Source organism: Ciconia boyciana, chromosome 1, assembly GCF_034638445.1.
Source record: "Ciconia boyciana chromosome 1, ASM3463844v1, whole genome shotgun sequence".
Lineage (NCBI taxonomy): Eukaryota > Metazoa > Chordata > Aves > Ciconiiformes > Ciconiidae > Ciconia > Ciconia boyciana.
Window position 1 is genome coordinate 82,063,085 of NC_132934.1, and position 26,878 is coordinate 82,089,962.

Sequence of the window (26,878 nt, forward strand, 5' to 3'; positions counted from 1 at the left end):
AGAGCAATTATTCACTGTCATTACTTGATCCTTTTTAATTAGCCTTTGGACATCTATTTTATAACTCAGTTTCTCTCCAATGGCTTGAAGTAGTTTTGGGGTCATGTGAGTGCCACTGTTCTTTCTCTCTTTTCTGTTCCTCTGAAAGCCCACCGTCTCCCACACAGAGGATCATCAACCAGTAAGGATGGAATAATTCTCTAAAACCAAAAAAAGTTAACCCTAATGACATGTGTACTAAATTCTAAGATAAAAATTTCATGCTGAAATTGCAGGTCAGTACTTGAGCAGATTAGATTAATATGTAAGACTTTCTAGCTGTTCAATACTATTCAATTCTGTACCAACAGATATACTCAATTTCTATACCAACAGAAAAACAGGAAAGTTCAGGAGAAAAACAAGAGGCTAGGAAATCTTCTGAGGAGAGAAGTCAGTAGGGGTGGAGGTAGAAGAAGATAAGAATCTAGGGCAAGGTTTTGCTAAGGTTTGATATATTAGTTTTATTTGTAAAGGCAGGCTAATTTTGTGTCAGAATGACCCAGAATTACAGAGACTTTTCCATCTATGTACTAAGGGGCTATATTTCATGCAATTTTTATGTATTAGAGGTCTTGTATCTCATTTCACTACCTCCTCCCACATAAAATAAGCTTTATGCAGATAAATGCTTGAGATTTCTGGATTGGTCTATGTTTTCAAAGGTCTGACAATGCATTAATCATTAAAAGAAGGTAATGATCTTTCATAACAGTTTTTCTACATCATCATTCAGAAAAAGTCCCAGTAAACTTCACAGATCTGACCTAATTAAAACCAGCATCAAACACATGCCTCTTCAGTTTTGATTCAAAAACCAAATCAGATTCTGATTTCCGAATATAAACAAGAAGCTGATTCCATAATCATGAAGCATAAAGACGAAAGGCTCCAGCTGCCAAACGTTTTCAATTTATATTTAGGACAAGCTAATAAATCAGACTCTGACCTCAAAGTATAACTGGAAACATAAAATGAAAGTCAATTGTAAGGATATTCTGGAGTAATGTGAAGAACCAGACAGGTAAACAAAAATACTTTTAAAATATCCGTATAAAATATTACTGCTAACCAATTAAAAGTTTTCAGCTCCAGGGTGTTTTACTCCAAGACCTTTCCAGACTTTTTTTTTTTGCTTTACAGTAAAACAGCTGTATTTACTTATGCAATCTAGCAGGCTACAGTATTGTATCAGTAAATTAACTGAAACTGTTTGCACGGTACCAGTTTTCAGAGTTTTCTTAAACCCACACACAAAAATTTGAAGTCTAAATGCTACTGATAGCGTCTGTGCCAAGTGGTCACAAACCGCATCTAGAGACCTGTCCTAACAGTGTCATTATAAAAATTGCAGAGTCATCCTTTGTGGATGGCATCTTCTGTGATCTCTCTACATTCTATGCCAGAAATAGGTTTTTAATCTATTATTTAAGAATTAATTTCCAGTCTTAGCTGAGGCTAGCAGAGTATCTTCATCTAGAGCTCCCTTGTGGTCATTCTTGTATCTCAGATGTAGAACTCACCCTTGTTTTTCGATTGTTCACTGACAATGAAAAAAGTCTTCCTCTTCAACTTACTTCATTTTTCCTTTACAGTTCTCCAAAGAGAAGGAAGACTTGCTTGCCAAATATTGCTGTCAGTCTGACATAACTGTGAGCTTGATCACATGAAAACTGAAAATGTTTCTCTTTTCAATTGATTAAATGATTGAGTACAGACTTCTTTAATAGAGCAGTCAGCATAACTTATCCATAAACTCAGCATGGAGCACTGTGTTCACCATGCTCTAAATTACTGACAAACAGCTTATGGTTTGTCACTTTTGGCAATCTCTGTACAGAAAAAAGGCCAGTCTTAAGCTGAAATAAAAATAGGTGCTTTAACCAGGACTTGGAAACAACTTGTAGGAAGAGAGGTTGTGCAAATATGTATCAAAAATGTTCAGCTTTTCATTTCTCACTTTACTAGATTTAGTTTTATATATCATCATAACTGCCCTTTCCAGTCAAGTTACCATCTGTAAAAAATGCAACGTAAACAATGTTAAGATTCTGCATCATGTAATTAGATAACATTTCTAACATATTCAGTCAATGCCAGGCACTCGTGAAATAGAATGGTAGCTAAAGGAGTGAGGAAGGTGAACTTGGAACATCCTGACTCTGTTATCTTACTCTCATAAATCTCCCTGTCTCAGGTGACACAGACCTTAGAGTGTTTTTTCCACCTCTCCACCTTCTGGCAGCTTTTTGAAAATTGACAATTGTGATTTTTTTTAGAAAAGTGTTTTGTTTTGACTTTCTGCAAACACCTAGTATGAAAAAAAATAAAATCATGACCAATAATTTTAACTATTTGGACAGATATATGGTTCCATTTCCATAACTCTCAGGTTTTGCAGCTTCCAGAGAAGCCCTCATAGAACCAGGATGTCAATTTGCTATGTATTTTACAAACTTCTAGGAAAAGATACATCTTCATGCAAAGTGATTACATACTTCTCAGCTCCATCTCCTCTAAGATGATCTAGATGAACAGGTCTTCATGGCAGCACAAAGCTCTGCTGAGATTAGTCGAGCCACAGCTGGGCGCATGGAACCATCTACTTTAAGTAGTTCACTGAACCATAACCTAAATGGCAGCAAGCAGCAAAAACAAAGGGCGGAAAAAAGCAGTAGTAACGACTGGCATATGTATACGGTTTGTGCATGGTTTTGCTGTATAATGTAAGAAAGAGCCATCTGAGAATCCATGGGTGGTATCTGACTCTTCAATGGCAGCTAATGTATCTGTTGGTTAAAATTATGATGCTCTAGCAAAGCCATGTAAGGATTAAAGATTAGAATAGCAGAAGAGTCACGGATCAGAATTCAGCAGCTTCTTTATATACTAGACATACCTTAAAAAGCCAAAATATTCTTGACCTGATTAAATCTGATCTCTAAAAAGCATTGAAAATCTGCATGGCATAAAACTGCCCCAAGAATAATGTTTCTGGAAAGTCTTGTCTTTACTTAAGTAGAATATAGATTCAGGGCAGGATTACTGATTTTATTTTTCTTAGTTTATTTAAATAAATTACTGTAGAAGTTATTATAAACACTGCCTTTCAGTTTCTGTGACCATATGACCAGGATTAAGAAGTATTATCTACCCTAGAACATCAGCTGGCATTGAAGTGTATCTAGCCATTAGCTGATAAGAGGAGCTCACAGACTGGATGAAGTACTTCACTGGCTGACATTTACAGCTGCATTGAGGATGAAAGCTGACAGATGAGGAAATCAGGAGCCAAGATAGGACAAGGAAAGGTCTTCAGTATTTCTGCTCGCATCTTTGCCGCCTTTAGATCCAGAGAAACTCTTGCAGGTACGAGTGCCCTTTCAGCATTTAGATGCATACCAGAAAGCTGTGGATTTCTGAGGATAAGGGGTCTACAAAAGCCATCTTTTTCTACCGTATGGTTTACTTTTGACCTACCAGTAGCTGTAGATTCAAATTTCTCTTCCTGCATTGGGAATATACAGCCTAACATGTAAAAGGCTGTAATATTTCAAGAATCTGAATAGTGCAGTAATATTTGCAAAATGCTTCCTCTTTCAGAAGCTCCTATGATCCTGAAATGTGCCATAGTGCCAAATCACAAATGGTAATTACCTAATTTTGCTACTGTTCTTCATAATGAACTGGACTTTATTTATACCATTTAGTACAACTTGTCCATCTAGTCACAAAGAAATCACTTTCTGTACTGTCATCCCTGATTCCAGAATAGTACAATGTCTTTGCTTTTTAAAACCTTTGCTTCCATCTAGCCCTCACATATGTTAATAAAACACTTCTTGCCATAGAAATACATTCTTTGCTTATGACACAAAGAATGAGAAGAAAAGCTCCATAACTGACCCTTACATCATCTATTTTTAAAGCATTTTATAGATACTAATAGAGTGTTATGGGTGTCATCCAAATTTTAGTGACATAAGTGAAAAAACTCCCACCATTTCAGTGACTTCAGTGATTTTTGGATGTTATATGAGTAACGTTCATTGCATAAATCTGGACAGCTTTCATTCAGAGAGCATTTTTAGATTTCAAACTTTACTTTCTTCCAGTAATTGTTTTTGTAGTTGTTTCTGTTTCACGTAGAATTTTCATGTTTAGTTTCTGATCCAAATCAGAATAAAGTCAAACAGCTTTGATAATTTCATGCAATTGATAATATTTGTCAATGTCTGATGTGTGGAACTACTACACATCAAGAAACCAATGTAGTCCAGGATTCAGACACTGGAGAGATTAAAATTATGACTCCATAGTTTCCCTATTTTGTGTAAGACATTGCATTTCACTCACAGATGAAAGTCAGATTTTTTAATACTATGTATATATAATTCTTCTATAGAAATATGTGTGTATATATATAAATGACTACATCAGAAATATAGAGAATACAAGCACATGATCACTCGACTTATTAATGTTAATTTAAATTTGCTTATTTTGATAATCTATTATAGATTAGTTAATAGAGATTCAAAAAAGGGCAGAAGCACAAATGAGGAAAAAACTCCAGATTAATTTTGAAATTAACTGATTTTATTTAAATAGAACAGTTGTTTGCTAAACAGTTTTCAAATTGTTTTAATTGTAAAAGTTATTCTAACAAACATTGTGTCTCTTTTGCAGATGCAGATTCTTCTAGCTTGTTAAACATTTCTAAGTGAACTCTCTAATAACACAGACTGGCATGAAAAAAATGTTATTTTAGTATGTGCCTGCATTAGAACAGCTTCTGGACAGTGAATTTAAAGATTTCAGAAAATGTTTACTACACTTGAGGAGATCCTTCTAGGAATAAGGATCCTTCTGGTATGTATTCTGGTAATCAGCTTTTCAGCCATAATTCTTTGTGCAATTTAAGCAAGTTAGTAGATAATCGTATCACTGAGAAATGGGAATGATCTCCATAAACGGAGGTCTGAATGGTTTTAATTCTCTCAATTTATGATTCAGTATTCTGTAGTCGTTACCTAAAATATTAGCAGAGATCCTACACCAGCAAAATACTTACAACAGCATTGTCATCCAACGAAGAATAATTGGAAGTAGGAATAAAAATACATTTCTGCTATCCTTTTATGGCAGCTGATGGAAAATGTTGATTTTTTTAAAGGTAACCATTCAGTCATTAGTTAACTTGGTAGAAATACTAACTTCAGATTAGTCCAGGTAGAAGAAACCTAACATGGATCTAGGCATATCATGCTCTGAACTGAAACCTTGAAAGAGTCATGGATCAAAATCAGATTATGTAGGACAAATGGAGCTGCCACAGGGTTGATACTAGAGTCAACCTCTAAATGCCTTCAGTGCACTGGGCCTCTGACAACAGCTTCAGTGCCATTGAGAAATCCAGCAACCAAAGGGTTTAAAAGGAGAGAATTTTGTGATTCCTATGGGTACTTTCTTAGCACTACTGATACTTTCAGGAGAAGACTGGTCATAGAAAGACTTCAGCATTGGCAGCTATGGTAGAGCTTCAAAAGGATCCAATTTCCTGTTGCTGAATTCCATATAAAGCTTTCTGTTTTTTTGTTTGGATTTTTTTTCTGTTTCTTTGTTTTGTTATGTTTTGTTTTGTTTTGTTTGTTTGTTTGTTTTAATTCTGAGCCAAAACTATTAAAATTTGGCATTGGTTCTTCTATGTATGATGCACATGGAAGTTCAGAACATTGCTACATCTGCTTAATTTGTTATGCAAATGAGCATACACAAGTAGTAAGTACTTAGCTCTTTGCAGGTAACTGTTTAGTTATGGTTCGTTTGGAAACAAGGCTTTCCCTTTTATCCAACAACTGAAGCACACAAATCATGAAGGGGGAAAAGTTTTATTTGGTGTTTGTCATTTTTCTGCTTTATGTTTTATTTCTGATAGTGTTTTATTTCTGATAGATTTCCTCTTCTTCAAAATCTCCATTAGCTTTTACATACTGGGCTACTTGGTTCAACTAACCTGCTGCTTAGAGCAGAGTCATCATGGGTGACATCATAAGGTACCTTACTTTATTTATTAGGCTTCAATATTCCTAGAGAGGGAGGACATTAAAGGAAATGAGATGAAGAAGGGCGTGGCAAAATAAAAATGTGTTTGTCTGTGGTGAGTTGACCTTGGCTGGCTGCCAGATGCCCATCCAGCTGCTCTCTCACTACCCATCCTCAACAGACAGGGGGAGTAAATAAGATGAAAAAGCTCATGAGTCAAGATAAATACAGGGAGGGCACTTCCCAGTTATCATCAATAGGAAAAACTGAGTTGACTTGGAGAAAATTAATTTAATTTATTGCAAATAAAAATCGAGTTGGATGGCAAGAAACAAAGGCAAAAATGAAAACACCTCCCTCCCCCCCCTTTTTTTTTCCCAGGCTCAACTTCACTCCTTCAATCCCCACCCCTCACCCCCCAGGGTGGTGCAAGGGGATGGGAAGTGGGGGGTTATGGGGCCAATCCATAACAGTTCCTTTCTGTGGTTCCTTCTTCCTCACACTTTTCCCCTCTGGGTCCTCTCCACAGGCTGTAGTCCTTCAGGATAAATCTGCACCAGTATGACGTCCTGCACAGGATGCAGTGTGGATATCTGCTCCGATATGGTCCTCTCCATTGGCTGCAGGGAAAATCTGCACCACTGTGGTCTCTTCCACAGGCTGCAGGGGAATCTCTGATCCTGTGCCTAGAGCACCTCCTCCTCCTCCTTCTTCTCTGACCTTGATATTCACAGGATTGTATTTTCCTCACTCCTCACACTGCTGTGAGTTAATTTTGGCCTTTTAAAAATACGTTTTCCCAGAGGTGCCACCAGCTTGGCTGATGGGCTCAGCTCTGTACTGTGGTGGGCAGCCCCTGGTCTCTTCGCACAGAGACCACACCTGCAGCTCCCCTGCTGCCAAAACCTTGCCATGTAAACCCAATGCAATTATAAAGACAAGGAAAGCTCACTGTGGCTTAGAAAAGGTGAAGCTCCTCACTCAGTCCCAGTTTTTCCTACTTGCAAGTTACACATGGGAAGCTTCCTTCCAAGCCAGAGGTTACAAGCTGCCCTTACAATGCACTTCCCCATTCCTCTGGATCACTCATGTATTGCTCTACAAGTGAAGTACCAGAAGGAGAGAGGCAGGAAGGCATAAGCCAACAGAGACCTTTGGGAGGGTGGTCATTAGACATTGTCACAGCCCAAGAAACTTCCAGCCAGAATTGTTACATGAATCTTCTTTTGGCTGTTCATTAATATTCAGGAAAGTGAGAAAATCTGGTTGAAAATCCCATGAGAATCAAATACTATGGGGAGAGGGACACCACGAACTGACTGACTCTCTGCTCACCTGACTTTCCTCCTATGCCTCCAAATAAAAAATGGAGCCATGTGAGACCACACTGGATGTCTCTGATCACACCTCAGACTCTCTTTAGGCAGAAACAGCAATCCTGCTATGCGCAAAAAGGGTGTAACAGACAGAACTGCTTTCTAAAGACTGACCTTAATCTTCTGTAGCCATTTAAAGCATCCAGGTAAGAATAGTGAAGGCACCTATGCTTGTTATGACTCCTGTCACCTTGCTTCTCTGAATGGAGTTAAATATATTGTGCAACAGCTGTGACGAGGTTGTTGTGCATCCTCTTACCTCGTTTCAGATTCTTGTTCAGGTACTTGTTTTCCCCTTTCATACCTCCTCCTGCTTCATCTCTTCTCAGCTGTGGCTTCTTCTGGAGGCTTTCCTCATCTCTCCACTTTACAGCTTGGTCCAGCTGTTTCCTGGGTTCTTTTACCTGGTATTGTCCTTGTTTTGCGCTCTGGATCCTTCACAGGCATTATTCTTCTCTTGCTCTTATTTGACTACTTTCTGGCAAATCTTTCCTCTTTTCCAGCCCTTATCACTATGCCTTCCAGCCTCCAGTACCTGCTTGGCTTGGCAGTGTCAGTGGCAGCAGTAGATGAAAAACAGGCATCAGACATACTTACCCCTATATGGTATACCTTGTCTGATGGTCATGATGTTCATCCCACCCTTGCTGTGGACTAGTCAGCATATGTGTTTACCCTGGCCAGTTGGTCTAAAAAGAAAACAAAAACAAACCCCAGGCACTGTAAATCAGATTAATACAATAGGAGTGTTTCTAATCTTGTTTATGTCAGTTGTACAAAATTGACGTAAGTGTGGTCACTCCTGGTTTACCTGGTTGTTTGTGCAATTTGAGTAAATAGCTGTGAAAATGAACTGTCATGGAAGAATAAGGTGAGCTTGGGCTTAATTCCCGACTCCAGTATTACACCAGTATAATGCCTCTGAAATCAGTGGCATTGCTCTAGCATAAAAATGTAGTAAGCTGTGGGGAATGAAATCCTGTTTTGTTGCCTCTGAGAATTTTCGGAGTCTGCCTGATATGGCATGAGTCAAAAATATTTTGTTATTCACTGCTTTTTCTAATTATCAGATTTGTCTCCAGTCCATTTTGTGGTGTTGGCCAGGCACTTGACCTGAGTCAAATTTTCCATACAATCCACACTGCTTTATGTTTCAGTGTTTTTTTTCTTCTGCCTTAAAACCAGAACAGAAGAGCTGGCTAAGCATGTACAAACCTGCCTGATGAAAAAACTTGTTTTTCCTTTTCCCTCACCCCTTCTTTTCCATTTAACATTAGTACAAAGATGAAACACAGTTTAAGTTGCATAGTGGTTAGAATTATGAATTGGGGAAAGTGATTAGCAGATCATCAATCTGTTCACTTGCCAGTCGACCACTTCATCCACACAAGTCATCTTAATTAAAGAAGCCAATCTCTTGGAGATAGCATTAATTTTTGTAATAAGGAACTGTGGTATATGTCTGATATTGTTTTGAGAACACTTGTTTCAGCATCCCTTTACTGCTGGGGTTAGGCTATGGAGAATTATTTAGGGTTGAAAAACATCTCTAATTGCATAAAAGCGTATGAGAAACACAAACAACTGGAATGAATAAGTAACAAATCCTCCTATTCCTCATCACTGAGTGGTCTCATCACTTGGCCCAAGATCCTACTTATATTCTTCCCATTATGTACTTGATGCTGGCATTGTTTTCCCCACCCATTTTTGCATTTGGAGGAAGGATGTTCACTTTTGAAGTTTAGGTGAAATTTCATGTGCAAGTTGCTTGCTGTCCATTTTATGCACTACAGTCTGGATCCATAACAGACAATTTGGTGGAAGAAGGGGATTACTTGGTCTTGGTAACAGGGTAGTTTCACTGAATTTTCTGAGCATGGGGTAGAACTAAGATGCATCATTGCAAGTATTGATGCAGGCAAACCTGAATAGCACCTACTGAAGAGCACAGCCATAGTTACGTGGCTCCTAGGCTTGCTATGTTGTCTTGCCTAGTGAAAAAAACCTACTTTGTTTTACAAGCCATGGCTGAAGGAGCTCCATTGATGAAACTGGAGCTTTTGGACAAAAAAGGAATGGTGTCTTTCCTATACACTATACTAAAAAATTTCAGTGTTGTTGGCTTTGCTAGAAAATTCCCAGTGGCATTCGCTTTGGACATCAGAGATTATCAGAAGTCTGGCTTAAAAACCTACTGTTCTAAACTGGCTTTTCCTGCAATTTCCAACTTACCAGGAATAAAAGAATCCAGTACCTGCTGTTGCACTTCAGTTCCTTTTATTTTTCTGAGTGTGTCTTGAGTTTTGTGCTGCCTTTGTCTTATCCAGGGTCAAAGACATCAAAGCAACCCAAATGTTTCTGAAGTTGAAAAAAACATTAAACTTCTGGTCCAGGTGGAACCTAATTTTTTTTTCAAGACACCAAATAGATCTGAGTGTTACATCCGGCCTTAAACGCTCTGTTTTAGCTTTACACTTTTGAACTAAAATCTTTTTCTTACCCTGACTGATGTCAGCTGAAAGAAAGTTCCAAGTGAAACGCCCTTTACAGTGCTATTTTAGGGCTGAGGCCATTCTTTCTCTCTTCTCTTCATCTTTCCATTTTCCTGATGCAATCCTCAGTCTGACATTGGGCTCACCTCACAGACATTAAAAAACAAAAACAAAAAAAAGTAAAACCAGAGGGACCCTTCAAACCTCAAAATTTTGCTTTCGGAATAGGCTCAGAACCTAGTGATTAGCTTCCTCTGAAATAGCTTTTCTGATTCCCAAGCTTAGAAAAATTGGAATCATCGAAAGGACTGGTGGCAGATATATATCTTTTTTTTTTTCATTGAGCCTATAACTCAATCCGGCAATGGAGAAGTCTACAAAAGAAACACTGCAGAGAGAGGAAGTAGCTCAGTAAGGCTTGGCAAATACCTTCAAAGAATAACTATTCTTCCAAGTTTGATCACTACAGACACAAGCAAACACATATTAGCGTATTGCCTTATCTAGGATTTTTCTGATGAGCAGAGGGGGTGCTTAGGGGGTACTATCCTACCAAAATGACTCAGTTCTTTTTGCAGCAATTAATCTTCCACATTTGGTTTTACACTGCTTTACAACTGGCCTCACCAAAATGCCAGAAGGTCAGATTGCTTGTCCAAGGTCACCAAATGACTCAGTAGATTAAGTGCAAACTGAACTCAGAGGACCACCCTGCTTTCTAGCTTTTGTTTTACGGATTCAACCTACACAGTTTCTCTGGTATTTCACACATTCCATTAATCCCACTGGCTATCAGCCATAAAGATATTGCAGAAAGATTCAATACATGTAAATGTGTACAGTGATATATAACTTCAAGCTGATGGAAAATACATTGGACAAGCATGATTTAGTTCCTCTGCATTAAAAATACTCTTTAGTCCTGTGGCTCAAAAGTAAAAGAATATGAGAATACTACTTGTGGCTTTCCCTGCATTTATTAAGATTAATAAGATGAATCTTTCATCTTATTTTGCTCTTGCACTAACCACACATATTCAAAATCCCATGTTTTTGTATCCAGCTTCTCAACTTACTCCTATCTGAAAATGAAATTAGTAGCTTGACTGTTATGACTACTCTCCTGTTGATGTCCTCTGGATGCAGAATAGATAAATTCCAAATTTCAGGATAAGGTATTTATTTACAGTTTCCCCATTTGTAAAAGCTGAGAGTTAGAGACATGATGAAGTTCTCAGTCCATCAATAGAGCAAGTAAGGCAAACTTTCATCTAAGAACTTGTTCTCTAGCCAGTGTGAAAGTCTTGTAAAAGTGACAAATTACCTCATTCTAAAGCACATTGTATTCTGAAAAAAATTGGTTTGGAAATGGAAGAGTTAAGAAGCAGCTACTTGTTATTACATTTCATTAAGGAGCAACAGTAGTAACTGACCCTTGTGAAACTGTATAACAGGATAAAGCCCTATGCTGCTGTAGCAAGGTCTGCAAGGATGTCCCAGAACATTGCAAGGTGGTTAACTAGCAAGAAAAGGACCTTGCTATCATTTCCTTCTTTATGACAGCATTCTTTGACTTCTTAATATAAGCACTAAGTGTCTCCCTGACCTGCCAGTTCACATAAACTCTCAAAATAGTCATTATATCATTTGGGTTAAAGAAATCTGTCTCCTCTCTGAGGTTCTGTATGTTTCACTTCACACATCCCTCTGCAAAACCAAGTCCAACCTCATCGGTAAGCCTCTTCCTTTCAGAAACTTCAGTGAGAATCTCCCAAGACTGGGCTTTCTGCTGCCATTTCCAATATTTTAAGCCTTTTTGCTTTGGGTTCTGTGTGAGTTTCTGGAACAGGTACTGGTCAGTTCAGATGTTTTGTGAGCCAGTTTGCTGCTTCATTTCCTTCCATAAGAAATACTCCCATCAGCCAATGGTGGTCATCAGCTTCTGGATACCTATTCATGGAGGTTTTCTTACCTTAGGGTGTCCTTGTTGCATGGTGAGAGGGCAAGGAAAACAGTACAAAAGGCATTTCAAACATTTTGAAGGGAATGAAGGTCGTTACTTGTTAGCCAGAAAAGGGAGTCTCTGTGTGTTGCATGAGTACCCTACGTCTATACAAATGGAATAGATAAGTTGCCAGTAGATGGTGATCAGGATTGGGAGCAGAGTTCCCAAGTTTTATAGTACCATTAAAATGTGTGTAAATTGTTTCCTTCGATTTATGTCAGCTATTAGTATATAGCATGTCCTCTTGGAAACCCCACTATTTCCCACATCTCCATGAGGAAACACTGCCATTTCCTCTTCACTGAAAATCTCTGCATATACCCCCCAACTTCATGCGTAAGTCAGATGTGCCTAGAGGGCCATAGGCAAAGCTCCAAGGAGGAACAGACTTGCAGAAAATTCTGCTGTAAGTTATGTGATCCTCCTTACTTGTGCAGAAGTGCTGCAGGGAACTTCTTATGTGCAGAAGTGCTGTGGGAATGCGGTGTGCAGTGAAAGTCCCACTGTCAAAAGTGCACCGGAACTTGTGTGGATCTACCAGGCAACATTGCACCCCTTCATAGCTCTTTGTTGGAGTCATAGAGTACAGCCTACCATGTGATGTCAGTCAATTAAAGAGAGCAAACTTGAGCGTAGTTGCTGTTATGGAGCCCTGGCTAGGAATTCATGAAGTGGGGGCAGAACCTCAATTTTCAGTACTGTGGATCCCAATTCTCTGCTCCATTCATTCTCTCTGCCCTTTTCTATCCCTTCTGTCCTTTTTAGCAGCTAGGTGGATTGGGAGACACTTGCATGATCGTCTGCTTGGTACAAACTTTTCTTTTTAAATGGAGCCAGTTACAAGATGAAAAGGTGAATTACAGTGATTTTCTTTAGCACATGAAAGTGAAAACAACACTTGTTTAGAGATGATCTTTCCGGGACAGCTAAGTAAGAGCTTGTTAGAAACAGCATGGCTGAAAAATAGCCATGTTAGAAGAGCTGGGCTTACCTGCATGTGGAGGTTTCCAGGTTTACTGCGAAAGAGTACCACAGTATTTATCCATTCATGGCTTTATTTGACTCGTTTAGGTTTTATTTTTTGGTAGCTCTGGAAAAATGTTTTAATAGCCAAAAAATCTGTACTTAATTAGACACACAAAAGCCAGCAGACAGGAAGCCAATTTTCTCACAGATATACTGTGGTTTATATATTCTGCCCTGATGCGAGCAAGTCTACTATTATTTTCTGATGCCCTCTTGTTTAAAATGCTCTGAGTAACATGAAAGCTCTTTTTTTGTACACCGATCAAGAAAGAAGACTTGTCAAGATACAGGCATGCTAGACATTTCAGTATTGAATAGTTCCTAACTCCATTTGAAAAAAGCTTCTGTCTGATTTTATTTTATAGAAGTTTATCTCATTTAAAAGTATTTAAATGTAACTGTGGATATGTGTGTAGGCTTAGGGGCAAAATCTGATAATGACTCTAAACCAGTGCTCCCACCCTGAATTTCATCAGTGTTCTAAGTGGTGGTTTTATTTCCTTGTTACTGGGGGTTAGTCCAAATATCCAATGACTGGAAGCTTTTTAGGACAAGGGCTCTGTGGGCATGAAGTATCTCATGGAAAGGGCCATCAGAGAGCTGCTGTAATAGACTAACTAATGAATAATAATAATATCTGCAGCCAAAACAGGAGGTAAGGTCTTATAAGGGATGTTGATTCTCCTCACTTAAATTTAGAAGTTGTGTGGGAAAAGTCAAATTTGTACCCAAAAAAGTGTTTTAGGTTACCTTAGGACTTTAAGCAAATGTCAGAAAATCATTGAATTTCACTATTGCTTTTGATTCTGTTCAGAAAGTATTCAGATCTTAGGTAATGAGTGGCCATACAACACCCACCCCCTCCAATCAAAGGAGGAAATTGTTGTGGGTTAGAAACTAGCACTATTTCTTAAATATTAAATGCAAATTAAGGTATGCAGCGTGACTTACATGGCATGACAGTGATAAATAACCTACTCTTACTGTGTTATTGGTCCTTGCCTTTGGGGAGGGGGGGAGGGGGTGGTGGTTTTGGTGGTGTTGTTTTTTTTTCCCATTTGGGCTTGTTTTCCTTAGGCTAATTATCAGAATATAATTTGTTATGTCTTTGAATATTCCAAACTTGTTTATTTTTTAAGTCCTTTCTTGTGATTCCACAGACCTTCCCACTCTACTGTGAAGGTTTCTTGCATCCAACATTTGCTCTACTTTTTCTCCTCACTCTATCCTAGCATTACCTCTCTGTTACTACATCCTTTCAGCCTTTATTGTTCTGATTTCACTCTTTCTCCCACAGAGCTGAGATAGAGCGAGTAGTATATTCCATGATCATCATGAATGGAAAACAAGGACTAAAAAAATCTTGAAGATGAGGCCAGTGTTGACAGTGCTGGAACAGGAACTCTTGAAAACCTGATCCATGCCAGGAGATGTGGAAACAAAGATGAGTCTCTTACCCAGATATCATCCTACTCCATCACTATTATAAACATATCTGAACTAGACCTAGAGTTAAAAATAAACCCCCCTGAAATCACTGCACTGCATTTCTTGCATTGCTTATTAAGAACAATCTCCTTCCTCAAACTAAAATCCCCTATTCAGTATTTCCCACCTGAAATCACAGCCTTAGGTATGTCCAAAGCAAGTCCTCTAGAACATGTGGGACCCCTCTCTATATTCCGTATCCAAATGCACAAATTCATTAATTTGCCAACTGACGTTGGCTGTCTATGAGGTAGCCATGTGGCTGGAAAACAGCCAGGATCTGGAGAAGGCCTGTGTTCATGGCTCCTCTGCAAGTCATCCTTTCATTGGGGTAGCCAGTAAGACTAGAACACAAATAATTAGTGAAGGACATACAGTCTTGTGTCTTCTTTCATCTTACATCTTCCTGATGTGGCCAAGGGGAGATCTCTATCAGATAAGGAGTAGAAATGATGTGCATGTGGAAGTGTTCTGGTCTCTCAATGTTTCTTGCCAGACCCATTTGGGCTAGATGCTCAGAGAGACTTATTATTCTTAATATATATTTCTTCAGGTAGGAAAAAAAATAGTTAAGCCCATTTACTAATTTACATTCATGTCCATGTGTAATGGCAACTGATGACTTCAGAAGAAAGCTAAGCCCTCACTTATTGATGGTGAGCTAGCCCTCTGCAAGGCAGCAGACAGTCTGGCAATGTTTGGGCTGAGTAATGCCCTCTCTCCGTATGTTTTTTAGATCCAGTGGGGGGTATGTCTGAGGAGACTTTCAGTACTACAAAAATATTTAAGTTTTCCTAACATCTCCAATTTTCACCATCTTTTTCCAGAAAAAGAGCTAATGTTTATTGATGGCATATGAAAATATAATTACTACCCTGCCCAACCACCCTAGATCCCCCAGTGCTATTTTATCATCAGTGAAGGAAAGATGGGAGAAAGGTGGAACTTTTAACCACGTTGTTTTGGACAAAGAAGGAAAAAATATAGCTATCAAAATACCAGTGAGATCTACAGTCCTTAACTTGATAATGACAGCACAGACGAATAATGCTTTTCTCCAAAGAGAAGCGTGCTCTAAAGTAATCACTCAAGATTATCTTGTGACTTAGTGTATCGCAAACGGCTCTGAGAGACCTACCTCTGTGGTGTGTCTAAATTCTAGTATATTCTTCACTACAGGCGAGATAAGTGACATGAAAAAAACAGAACCAGTGGTAACATTATTGGAAAGCAGATTCCTGTTCAAACAAGCTAAAGATTAATAAGATAGATTTCTAGTGACTAGACTCATCCCTGGCTTTTGTCTTCCTTCGGTGTAAAATAGAAGACAGATAGTTTGATAGAGGAAAGTCTGGCAAAGGTAAACAGTAACAATGGAGCAAAGGAGTCATAACATTCTCCTGACGAAGCCCGGATGCCTGAATAGTGAAATACAGAGGAACGTTGATTAAGGTGACTGTCAAGCTTCCCATAGGCTGCCAGCAGCAGCTCTAGTATCCTCCCAAAAGCATACAATGAAGTCAGTTCAGATCTTCTTTTCTCTGCACAAACTTCTCTAAAATGCAACTATTGTCTCTCATAGAGGGATGTTCTATTTTAATTCCTCTTTGCTAGGTTGTGTGAACATCACCTGCTTCCCCATGTTTTGCAAAGCAAAAGGCATAAGCTACTCATTGTGATTATTTCTTAAGGCTAAAGTCTTTACTAGCAATTTCCACATTTCACAGTCCTCCTGGGAAATCTAAACCTTTCTTTTAATGAAAATACCATTCTCTGTCTTTACAATTTGCAAAAAAAATTACAACCTCTCCATGTCTGTGCTTCAAAATAATCTGTCAAAGTGTGTTTTGTCTATTTTAAATAAGCACTAGATTGCTTCTTTCCAATTAAATATAATATACAGTAATTGCAGGAACGTAGACTGCACAATTGTTTTTCCTTAAGGATATCTTCAGGTACAGAGGTAAAGCACTAAAAGATGCAAAGCACTAGTTCACTGTTTTGCAAAGCCAAACTGTTGTGCAATTTTTACAGCTATAAAGAAAAGAGATCTAAAATTTATTAATGTATTTTCTGGAGAAAAAACATGTACATTTAATATTGGATAGAGTGCCAAAACAACATAGGAAGAGATAATGATCTAGTAACTCAGAATCCATTTTCAGTGGAAAAAACCAATATACTTGGAACATCTTGACTTTATCTTCAAATGACATATTAGGTAACCTTTTTTTTTCTTGTTGATAGACATTCTTAATGTGAGGGGGAGGATATTTCCCTAGCCAAGTCATTTATATGAGCATACGAACCATCTTGTGCCATAGATTAGACTGACTCAGCACGAATATGGATTAAAAAAGACATTTCTTCCTTGCCCTGTAGTAGCCATTTTCATTCTAAAACTGCCAATCCTGTTATCATGTGGTAACTATTTTAATACATTCAATTATCAGAAGAGACAAATATGGAGAATATTCCTTTTAGGCTGACCAGCAAGCAGGGTATTCCTCATCAAGTGACCTGTTACAGATATAAATTGCTTAACACTAAGCAGAAGCACGAAATAGCAGGAGTTGTTACCTTTTTATGTAGAATGTTTGAATTAAAATTTGAACCCTGTTTGTAAGAGCTACACCAAATGATATTGCTTCTGTGTGTGAGGATCGCATCACGCTTTAAGAAGGCTGCAAATGAATCCATAACTTCTCCCCCCCCACACCCCGAACCCTTAAATATTATTTGATGTTGGGAAAATAAGACTCCTGACCTGCAAATATTTATATCTTTGCATAAACCTCTGAGTTGCTAGATCTGGGATCAGGTAACATAAATGAATCAATTCATGTACTTAAAGCTGAGCACATGCAGAAATATTTACAGCCCCAAAGTCTAAGATATCAGTGTTTTCTTTTAAGTGGTGTAATTACCCAAAAATTCAAGAGATACATGCTGGGGAGTACAAAAGGGACCAAGATACCTAACTTCCACTGAATCAAAGAGCTGGAATGTCTTTAAAAATGTAGTGGTAAAGAGAAACTTCCTGATGCCCTTTAATTCACACTGAGCAGTACCTTATTTTGCAATAGTTCTCCTGACTTCTCAACATCAGGGTTATAGAACATAGCCTAGAGAGGTCAATGGCTTTCTCTTCAGCACATCAGAAGAGGAAGAAACAGGAATGAGATCCTCCTGCCCCTTGACCTAAATATTAACCTCTGCAAGAACATCTCTACTGGAGATGTTCTCTACTAGAGATGTTCTCTACTAGAGTCTATAAGACTCTACTACTCTTACATTATTCCAATTGGTCAGTATCAAACAGTTTGGTAGTTTAGGTTCAGGAAAGTACTTAAGCAAGTACTCATTTCTCAAATTTCTTGGGCATGGAGTTTCAAAATTTTAGGGGAAAAAAAAATTATAGTAGTATTTCCAGACACATCTGTATGATTTCCTCTGAGATGTTTCAGTATTTCTGCTTCTAACATTAGATGAAACCAGAAAGCGCGGACGCTTGCAAAAATAGGGATCAACAAGAGAAATATGGAAATGAATTGCTCAGAGCTCATAGGAGAATTGAGGCTATGCTCAAACCTCATGACAATTGGTTGATACTCAAATTACAAGTGTAACATACATGTGGCTCTTGGGATTTTTTCCACTGGAGTAAAAATAGTAGTGCATTCAAAGGACAGTTGTAAATTTTTATGCCATATTAAAAGAAAGCTTTTGACATCAATAAAAATGGATAAACTTTGTATAAGGTATGCCTTAAAATGGCACCAATTTTGCAAGAGGTTTATCATTTGGTCTTAGCTTGCAGTCATCAGCATAGCTGTTTTTTCAGACATGCACCTGGTAGCTTACAAACATGTTCAATAAGGTAAGGAGCAAGCTAATCTGTGAAGAGAAATAGAAAACTGTTCATAAAATAAAATGAAAACGTCATCTGAAACAGATTTAAGTATATGCAAGTTACAACAGACTCCCGTAGGCATATATAACTTGTATGCTTACAACAAAAGATAAGTTAAACTGATGTTCAATTTGCCAGTTTATTGCAAGGGTGCTATTTTGACTAGTATTAAACAGTCTTGACTGATGACCTCTCTAATTTGTTTGGTGCAAACACTTTCTTTCAACATCAGACACTTATTTTTTTTAACCATCTACTTATTTGAGAAAAAAGTCTATTGTGGCCTGTGCAGACAATCCTGCTTTTTAATTGTTAGGGGTTTTTTGCATCTGCTAGACAGTGCATGAGAGCATTTGATGATGAGAGCATTGATTAACCTGGAAATATATAATCTGGTTCCCAGGCTTGGTTCTAAAGGGTTTTTGGCTCTCCTTTCAAACATAATTTGCCAAAAAGCAATTACTAGGGAGCTGCAAAAAAACTCGCCTTCTGGATTATAAATTCACTTTCTTCTTTAATGTATTAGGAATCTGAGCATGCTGCGTCCTGCTTCTTATCAGTTAAATATATGCAGTGATACCAGAAAAAGAAACCGTGAATGCTGCAATTCTAATTCATTAGAAGTCGTCATATAGGGAACATCTATAAAAGCAAACAGTGCCAAACTAACAGCCAAGGCTGTTCATTGACTCTGGATTTAATAACTACCTTATTTATAACCCACATGCTAGGAAAAATACTGTAATTGGGATGGATTAGGTAGAACATGAGGAATGGAATAATTAATGGAATAATAATTTAAAAAAACAGTCTGCTTTGCTTTTAAGTTATTTGTTTGAGACTGGTTAATTCAGTGGTAACAATGGAATACCATTAGTGTCCAATTCCTTTTACTTTTCTATGTGACACTGGGGTACAGGTCTTTGTAGAGAGAACTTTTGAATGGAGGAAAACACTAGAAGGTATTTTCTTCTGTCTTGCTTGTAGTCAACAAGGGGCCTGCCCAGCTTGCTCAAGATTTTTGTCACAGAGTGCCTCTCTCAGCGGCTGGCTTGCAGCAGGGCAACACAGAACATGTGCGCTATCAGTCATGCTCTGCCCCAACACCTTAAAACTCTCTGAGAGCATCTGTGCAGCAAAGCATGACAGGAGGGTGATGTCCTGACTTCCACATTTCATCCTGTCTGGGTTTTGCAGGTTAAGGAAATTTTTGTGTCCCTGACTGTCAGTGAGCCATCTTTTGTCAGCACTAATCAGTGCTGGAAACAATGGAAAGTATACAGTGTGTTAAGACTTGCACAGGTATCTGATGCAATCTAAATGTGAGATAGTCCTGTTGCATTACCTAATACGTCTAAATGAATGTCCCATAACCCGTATTTTTATGCTGGGGAACTGCTGATTGCAGTAGCTGTTCATCACATACACCGATATGTCTCCAGGTGATAATCCAGCAAATGAAGGACTTTTTAAACTGACCTATTTAATATACATCCTTCTTATTTAAGGACACCAAGAATATTGAGTGGTGTTCCAGGAAAGGAGGACTTGCCTTGAAGTTCAAAGGGTGAACTTCAGCAGAACCTTGCACTGCCAGGATCCTTTGCCTTGCAAAAATGCTCATACATGTTTTAGCATAAATAAGAACCAAATCTTAATTTTGAGTATCAGCTGAGAAGGGCACAGGATTTTTGATAACCTAAAATAAAACTAAAAAAAAATATGTTACACATTTTGAATGGTTTTCTTGGTATTTTTGTTTTATTTTAAAGAGGAGAATGGATATAGCTGATGATTAAAAAAAACATGTGGAGATACATGGCTGTGCAATGAAATACTTAAAAAATTCACTGACCCATTATTAATATGCTTATTAAAGGTCTACATTTTGTAATGTTCCTATCTGGAATCAGCACTTTACTTTTTGTTGTAGACAGAGTATTAAAAAAACCCCAACAAATTAGGTATTTGATCATGGAGACAAAAAAGCAGAGAAAGTAGTGTGTGTGCACATTACAATTATATTATCAAGGCTTTCTGTAATGTTATTATAGGCTGTTCCAAGTTACCATGTATGAAAACAAACCACACTGAATCCAAGCCTCAAAATGAGAGAAGTTAGGGAAATATAATCAGTGCAGCTGTGGCAACAATACTATTGTTAAAGTACAGGGAAATTTCATAAACAGTGAGTAAGAAGTCAAGAAGGAAATAGTTGTAGACAAAATCATTGCTAGAAAACATGAAAGCAACTCTTTTTTTCCCATCCCATCCCATCCCCTCTCCACCCTGTGAAAAGATTATCCATGGAAGAGGAAAAAAGGGTGAGGTTGTGGGTGGTGTCCTACATAAGGCCATAACACACAGAAAGTATGTGTACTTTTCTCTTGGAAGAAGATGAGGAAAAAAAATGAGCCTGGAATTTCTTTTGGAACAGATACTGTACTTTCAGGTGCCATCTGTGGGCCATGCATTTTATGAAATAAGTCTATGTTAAAACAAGAATAAAAGAGATAAAGGATATTTGACAATCCATCGTAGCCATTGCTTGCAGCATGACACAGATGTTCCCAAGCTGGTTTTAAACTGCCTAGCTGTAAGAACTAGTGGCTCTTCAGTTTCTGTGCCAGCAGTGTGTAACATAGGGCAACAAATATTTCAACAAACGCTAATTTATCCTGCTTCTTATTGACAAAGCTACAGATGCCTTAGTCAAAAAAAGAAATGCCACTGATTCAACAGCTGTGCTTTGCAGTGGTTTTAATTCACTTTGCTTTGGCATTATGTTAAGAACTTCAGTGGCATTGCTCCTGTTTGACATAATTGCAGAAAAATCACTCAAAGTCTGATTCCCTGATAAACACTATTTCAAAAGAAATTGATGGTGTAACTCCCCTTAGCATAAGAGAGGCCAGGCTTTAACCCACGCTTTTTAAACTGCTTCCATGAGCCATCCAGTGATGTGATAGATGAAACCAAAGGAGATGAAACTTGGCTAGTGTATCATCCAAATTTACATTAAATAAAAGATAATTTTCCATCTGCAGGGAAATTTACTTAATATGAACTGCAAACATATGAAATGTGAGAGCAGGTGTTTCCTGATCTCACCAAAACTACAGGTATATGAAAAGAAGTTCCCAGTCTAGCCAATTTTCACCTTACAGTTTTAAACAGTGTTTGGATCATACGCTTCAGTTTAAAGCATTTCTAGATTGTAGCTCAGGAGTATGGCAGTGCTGCTGTTCTTCTCTGCCAAGATAAAAGAGAGATTTTCACCATTTCTTTTGAAGTTTAGACTCTATTAAGCAGCAATATAACATTCACATTTTGGAAAAAAGGTTTCTTGTGAACTGGCAGGAAGCATAACATGGTTTGCTGGTAATTATTTCCATGACATTAAGTTATTCCCTTTTGAGGTTTGCTTAGAATATATGTATTTGGTGCAGCTAGGAAAGTTTATTGAGCAAATGTGCACGCTGATGAGTAACAATGAAATTTTAAAAGAAAGAACTGTGACTGTTTCTTCAGATCACTTTGATATGATGCTGGTATTCCAGGCCACATTCTTGAGGTGAGATGTGCAATGTCAATTCAATACTGGAAGCTGAAAGGCTGAATGGAACTTAATCCTGTAGACAGTAAGAGACATTCTCCATAAAGATTACTATATCTCTTAGCAATAAAGATCATACCATCATCCTTATCTATCTTTTGCAGAATCAGGTTACTTCCCCTCCCCCCCAGTCAATTTACAAACTCCAATAAAATAATTTCAGCCCTTTGTGATTGTGCTTTCTCTCTATTACCTTCAGCATGTTCTCTGTCTTCTCCCTGCCAAGAACATTTCCTGTCCCCCAGACATATAAAACTGGCAGCAAAGAGGTTAGGTCAGCTGTGAGAGGATTTCCATGGAATCAATTAAAGCTTTCTGGCAGCAGGAAGGCAGACACTGTGCGATGTGATGGGACTTGCTTCACACAGAGTTTTGACCTCATCCAGCTTCTAAAAGTGCTCTTTGACCTCCAGCCCAGCACCTCCATTGCTACTACTGCCCAGAACGTTTGAACACACAGTTCCCAGACAGACCAGGTGCACAATAAGGGCTTTTTGCCTCCCTTTGGTACCAGAAACTGTTTGGGGTTCAGTGGAATCCCAGAGCAACAGTTAACGCTCCTAATTTTTCTGACATGAATATAAATGGCCTGGGGCCAGACACAGCATCAATACAGTCATTGCCAACTACTAAAAACAAATAAATCAACCACAATTTACTAGCATTCCTGACTTTTTCTGAATTAGATTAGTACATTTTGAGAGTTTTCAGAGAACATTTGAGAGAATTCAGCTGGACGAGGAACAAGAGTTGTTTCGCTGACATAATTTATTTGGATTTTTAAAGCACTTTTGACAGTATACCTCACAAGAGGCTAGTAAGGAAACTAAGACGTTGTAAGGTGGGAGGTGTAGTTGTGTTTTGATCACAAAATGACTAAAAGAAAACAGAACAGAACAAAATGGTCAGTTTCCAATATGGCAGTGGTTAGCAGCAGAACACTGTAAGACTAACAGAACTTCACTATATTCATTAATGTTCTGGAAAAGGGCTTAATCAGCATGGTGGCAAGATCTGCCATGGAACTATTTTTTTAACAAGTAACAATTATTTAACTGAGCAGTTATTTAAGTTAATCAAGACAAATCTAGGCAATTAGGCAGCACAATGGCAGAGGAAGTTCATGATGGAAAATTCAAAATAAGGTGTGTTGGAAGGATATTACTAATACACATTGTTGGATTTTGAATTAACAGTAACCACCCAAGAAAATGACCTGTGTGTCACCTTGGAGAGCTTAATAAAAACATCTGCTTAATGTGGACAGGCAACCAAAAGCGAATGAAACGTTACCATGAATAAAGAAAGAGGTGGGGTCCCACAGAACCTGCTCTGGCCAAGACTGCCCAGGATGTACAGTGAATCAGTACACTTTCTCACTCTGCTGCGCAATTTCTAGGATGAGTTGGCTGGTCCCCTGGAGGAGAGGAAAGTGTTGAGTACCTTTGACATCGCTTTCTGTTCTCTGCCCTCAGCTTTCTCCAAAAGACCTTCCTGTTGCTGAGAATCAGCTGTTCATAGACCTCTGCCATTGGAAAGAAACTGAGTTCATAAATCAAGCCCACTGAAATGTTGCCATTTAACAACATACAGCATTTCAAAACAGATGAATAACACTACATTCACTTAAAAATCATTTAAAAAATCAAGTAAGGAGAGTTATTCAGTTCAATTGTATTGAAAATTGGTCTAAATGCAATGGCTAATGCTCCCAACTGCAGAGTCCAACATTTCTTCTGTTTTAATTCTCAATTGAAACCATAATTAAGCAGTATATAGGCTCAAAAGCTAGGAATACTTACTATTTTGTGAGGAAGAAAGATTATTTACCATAGCGCGGCAGGGCTTACTGATCTCCAAAAGCCTAAATTAAAAACATTGAGCACCCACAATACCCAATTAATCACCAGGTTTTGTGTGTGGGAGTTCTTTGCACCTCCGTATAAACATAATCCCACAATAACAAAACATTCCATTGACTCTAACTTAACACACTGTTATTCAGCATGTACAATCTTATTCTCTTTGCAGTAAAGTGATACAGGGTGGAGACTAGAAGGACTGATAGAACCAGCCTTGCTCAAACTTACAGCATGAGGCAGAAATCAAACTTTGATTACATCTAATTGAGAATGCATTTTTATTCCATATATAATGCACTTCACAGTATAGTAAGTGTTCTGTACATGTCTGAAAACATATAAACCAAAATAGTGCTGAACTGTAGTAAAACCTTCCAACCCAAATCATTCTATGATGCTAAGAAAACAAGAAAGCAGTTAATCAAAATGCATAGGAAATAAACCGCTAAGATTATGTATTTACAGATTTTGTGGGAAACAGAGATGCACTGGAAAGAAAACCAGTAGCCATATTTCATTTGCCAGGATTGCTTTGTGCTAGTCATACAGGTCATGTTCAGGTATCTGAAGAGAGACCTTTTGTCCCTTTAGCAAGGGAGAGGGAGGGGGAAGGAGGATGTTTCAATACATGCAGAGGAGAAGAACAAGGGTTAAGTTGTGAGAGTTTGGAGGAGGGAGTAGAATTGAACTGGCCTTTGACAGGAAAGAAAGAGACACTGGGACATATTGGTGAGATCTGGGCATAGGAGAAGAAATTGATAAGCAGTCATTCTCATCAACTTGGAACTGGAACTGCCAGAAGCTACAACTAAAGTGCTTAGCCAGGAGGGCTGGGCTTAGACATTCCCAGTCTGCTGCACGTAGACAAGCAAGAGTGAGGGGAGAAAGATGAGCTGGACAACTGTCCAGTGAATATCAGCTGGGTCTTTCAGTAGCTGTACAAGGAAACTACGTCTGGGATACAAAGATCCCAGGGGAAGGCAAAGAGACTGGGACTGGAAAGAGGAAACTGCAGAATGCAGTCCAGAGTGGAACCAGGAATTACCAGGCATCATGTTGTTACTTTGCCAGAAAAACATATTATTTCTGGTTGTGCTGGTTCACCTAGACAATGGTTAGTCATCCTGCAATCAATTACTCTGTCAGTTTATGTAGGACAAAGCAGTACAGTGGATCCAGGTTCCAATCCTGCTGACATTTCACTTGCTGCCAGAATACAGTACTTTTTTTCCAGTTCATTTCTTAAAACATTAAGAAGAAATAAACATTACATGAGAATTATGCATTATAGTCATAATGTTAAATGTTAACATTTATGAAAAGCCCAAACTAGAATTATTTATGCAATCTTAATTTGGCCACCACATACTTAGTCATAATATCATCTTTAATTACATAGTTGAAGAGTTATTTATACACAAGATCCCATTTTTTTTCAGTATAATGAAGGAAACTTTAGCTATAGCAGAAGTCCAAGGCAAAGGGAGTCATAAGCCAGAGAACACAGTGTAAGAGAAAGAATGTCTTCATGGCTATCAGATACCGACCTGGAGGATTCTCTTCTAGATTATACTACTTCCCATATAATAACAGACAGGTGACTTAAATCTGTCTTTTCCCAGATAATCAGTAAGCATATTCTCCATTTTCTAGGTGTCTGCCTTAGGCCTGATTTACAGAAATGCCTAAAGCTCAGGACCGTATTTGGCATGTATGAGACCTGTGCTTTGAGCACATTAAGTGGTAGATAATTCTTTATGTTCTGAAAAGTTCTACTCCTAGGCATGCAAGATCTGACCCACACAATCTGTGAAAACTTTTGACCTTCGTATCTTTGTGCTTCTGTTCTCTACCTATAATACTGTGTTCCCTGAGATCACCTTGTGAAAATAATACCACTAATATTTGTGTAGCATTCATAAACTGTAGACATGAATATTAAAAAAAAAAAGCCAGAGAGAAATGCGCAATTCTGTTTTTACATCATGGATCCAACAGTTTGCAATAAACAGGGCGCAAAATCACATACTGAAAAAAACGTCTATTATAGATGCTCCATGCCTGTTCTTTAACTGAAGACTGTCCACCCTGGGTACTCAATGAGACAGATTCCCCTGGAGAAAATAAAAAACAATATGGTCTTTAATCTCATTATCTCAATGGATATACAAAAGGTGACCCAAAATTCTGACAGTCCCTTAGTTTGAGTACTTTATGATTTCGCAATCCTACATGATCTTTCAAGCCTTTTAATGTGTGTGAGATATATGTAAAAACTGGTTTTGTAACAAAGAACAATGGACACTTGATGCTGAGTGGCTTGATTAACTATCAACCTATTATTTGCATTCTGTTTTTCATTAAAATCACAGCAGAGCCTGTGGTAAAGAAAATTCCCAAAGTTCTGCTTATCTCTGAGCTCCTTGACCCTTCTCAATCACTTTATTTGCATGGGTATGGGACAGGAATTGCACTGGTTCCACCAATCTGAGAATGATTCATGACTGTATGTCTACAGTAGTACTGCTAGACTTCTCTTCCAAGTTTCACTGACTTTCATATCACACAACAGTCATGAACACTGCTTTTGAATTGCTGTTTTCTCTCCTAATTTGCTTTTCCCAGAATGTCTTGTGTGAAATTCACTTCCTTCCCCTTAAGGCACTGTAATGGGGGACTACTAACAAGGAGATCTGCCTTGTTACCTTTCCTGTTCAATGTGTATTTGAGACCGTTGGGTGAGTGGGAGTAATAAGATCCAAGTATTGTTTCTAGGATGTTATCACAATTTTATCACTCCTCTAACAATCAGTGCAGTAGTGTCTTGCCAAAAGTGTGAGGAAACTGCAGAAGGATGAAATCTTGCTGATTCATCCAGTGCAACTGGGATTAAACCGATGGCATGGTTGGGCATAGTAACTGAATTGTAAAACCACTAAATCCTTCATTGTTTCACTATTTCTCACTTGTTTGCAAATCTGCAGTTATGTTGGATACCAGCTGCGCTCTGATC

At 38.2% G+C, this 26,878-nt stretch overlaps 1 protein-coding gene across 26 annotated transcripts in view; it reads left to right on the top strand.

Annotated features, from left to right (window-relative positions):
• CCDC91 (coiled-coil domain containing 91) overlaps window positions 1–26,878 on the top strand; it is a 259,524-nt gene that overhangs the window by 46,270 nt on the left and 186,376 nt on the right. For 4 of the 26 annotated variants that reach the window (XM_072877210.1, XM_072877156.1, XM_072877313.1 and 1 more), the window contains exons 5-7: window positions 3,153–3,408; window positions 3,643–3,688; window positions 4,729–4,911. The exons of 17 other annotated variants lie outside the window; for them this stretch is intronic. The gene's annotated coding sequence lies outside the window, so the exon portion shown is untranslated. The remainder of the gene's footprint in view (window positions 1–3,152; window positions 3,409–3,642; window positions 3,689–4,728; window positions 4,912–26,878) is intronic. 5 more of the 26 variants (XM_072877166.1, XM_072877219.1, XM_072877184.1 and 2 more) reach the window with 3 other exon arrangements.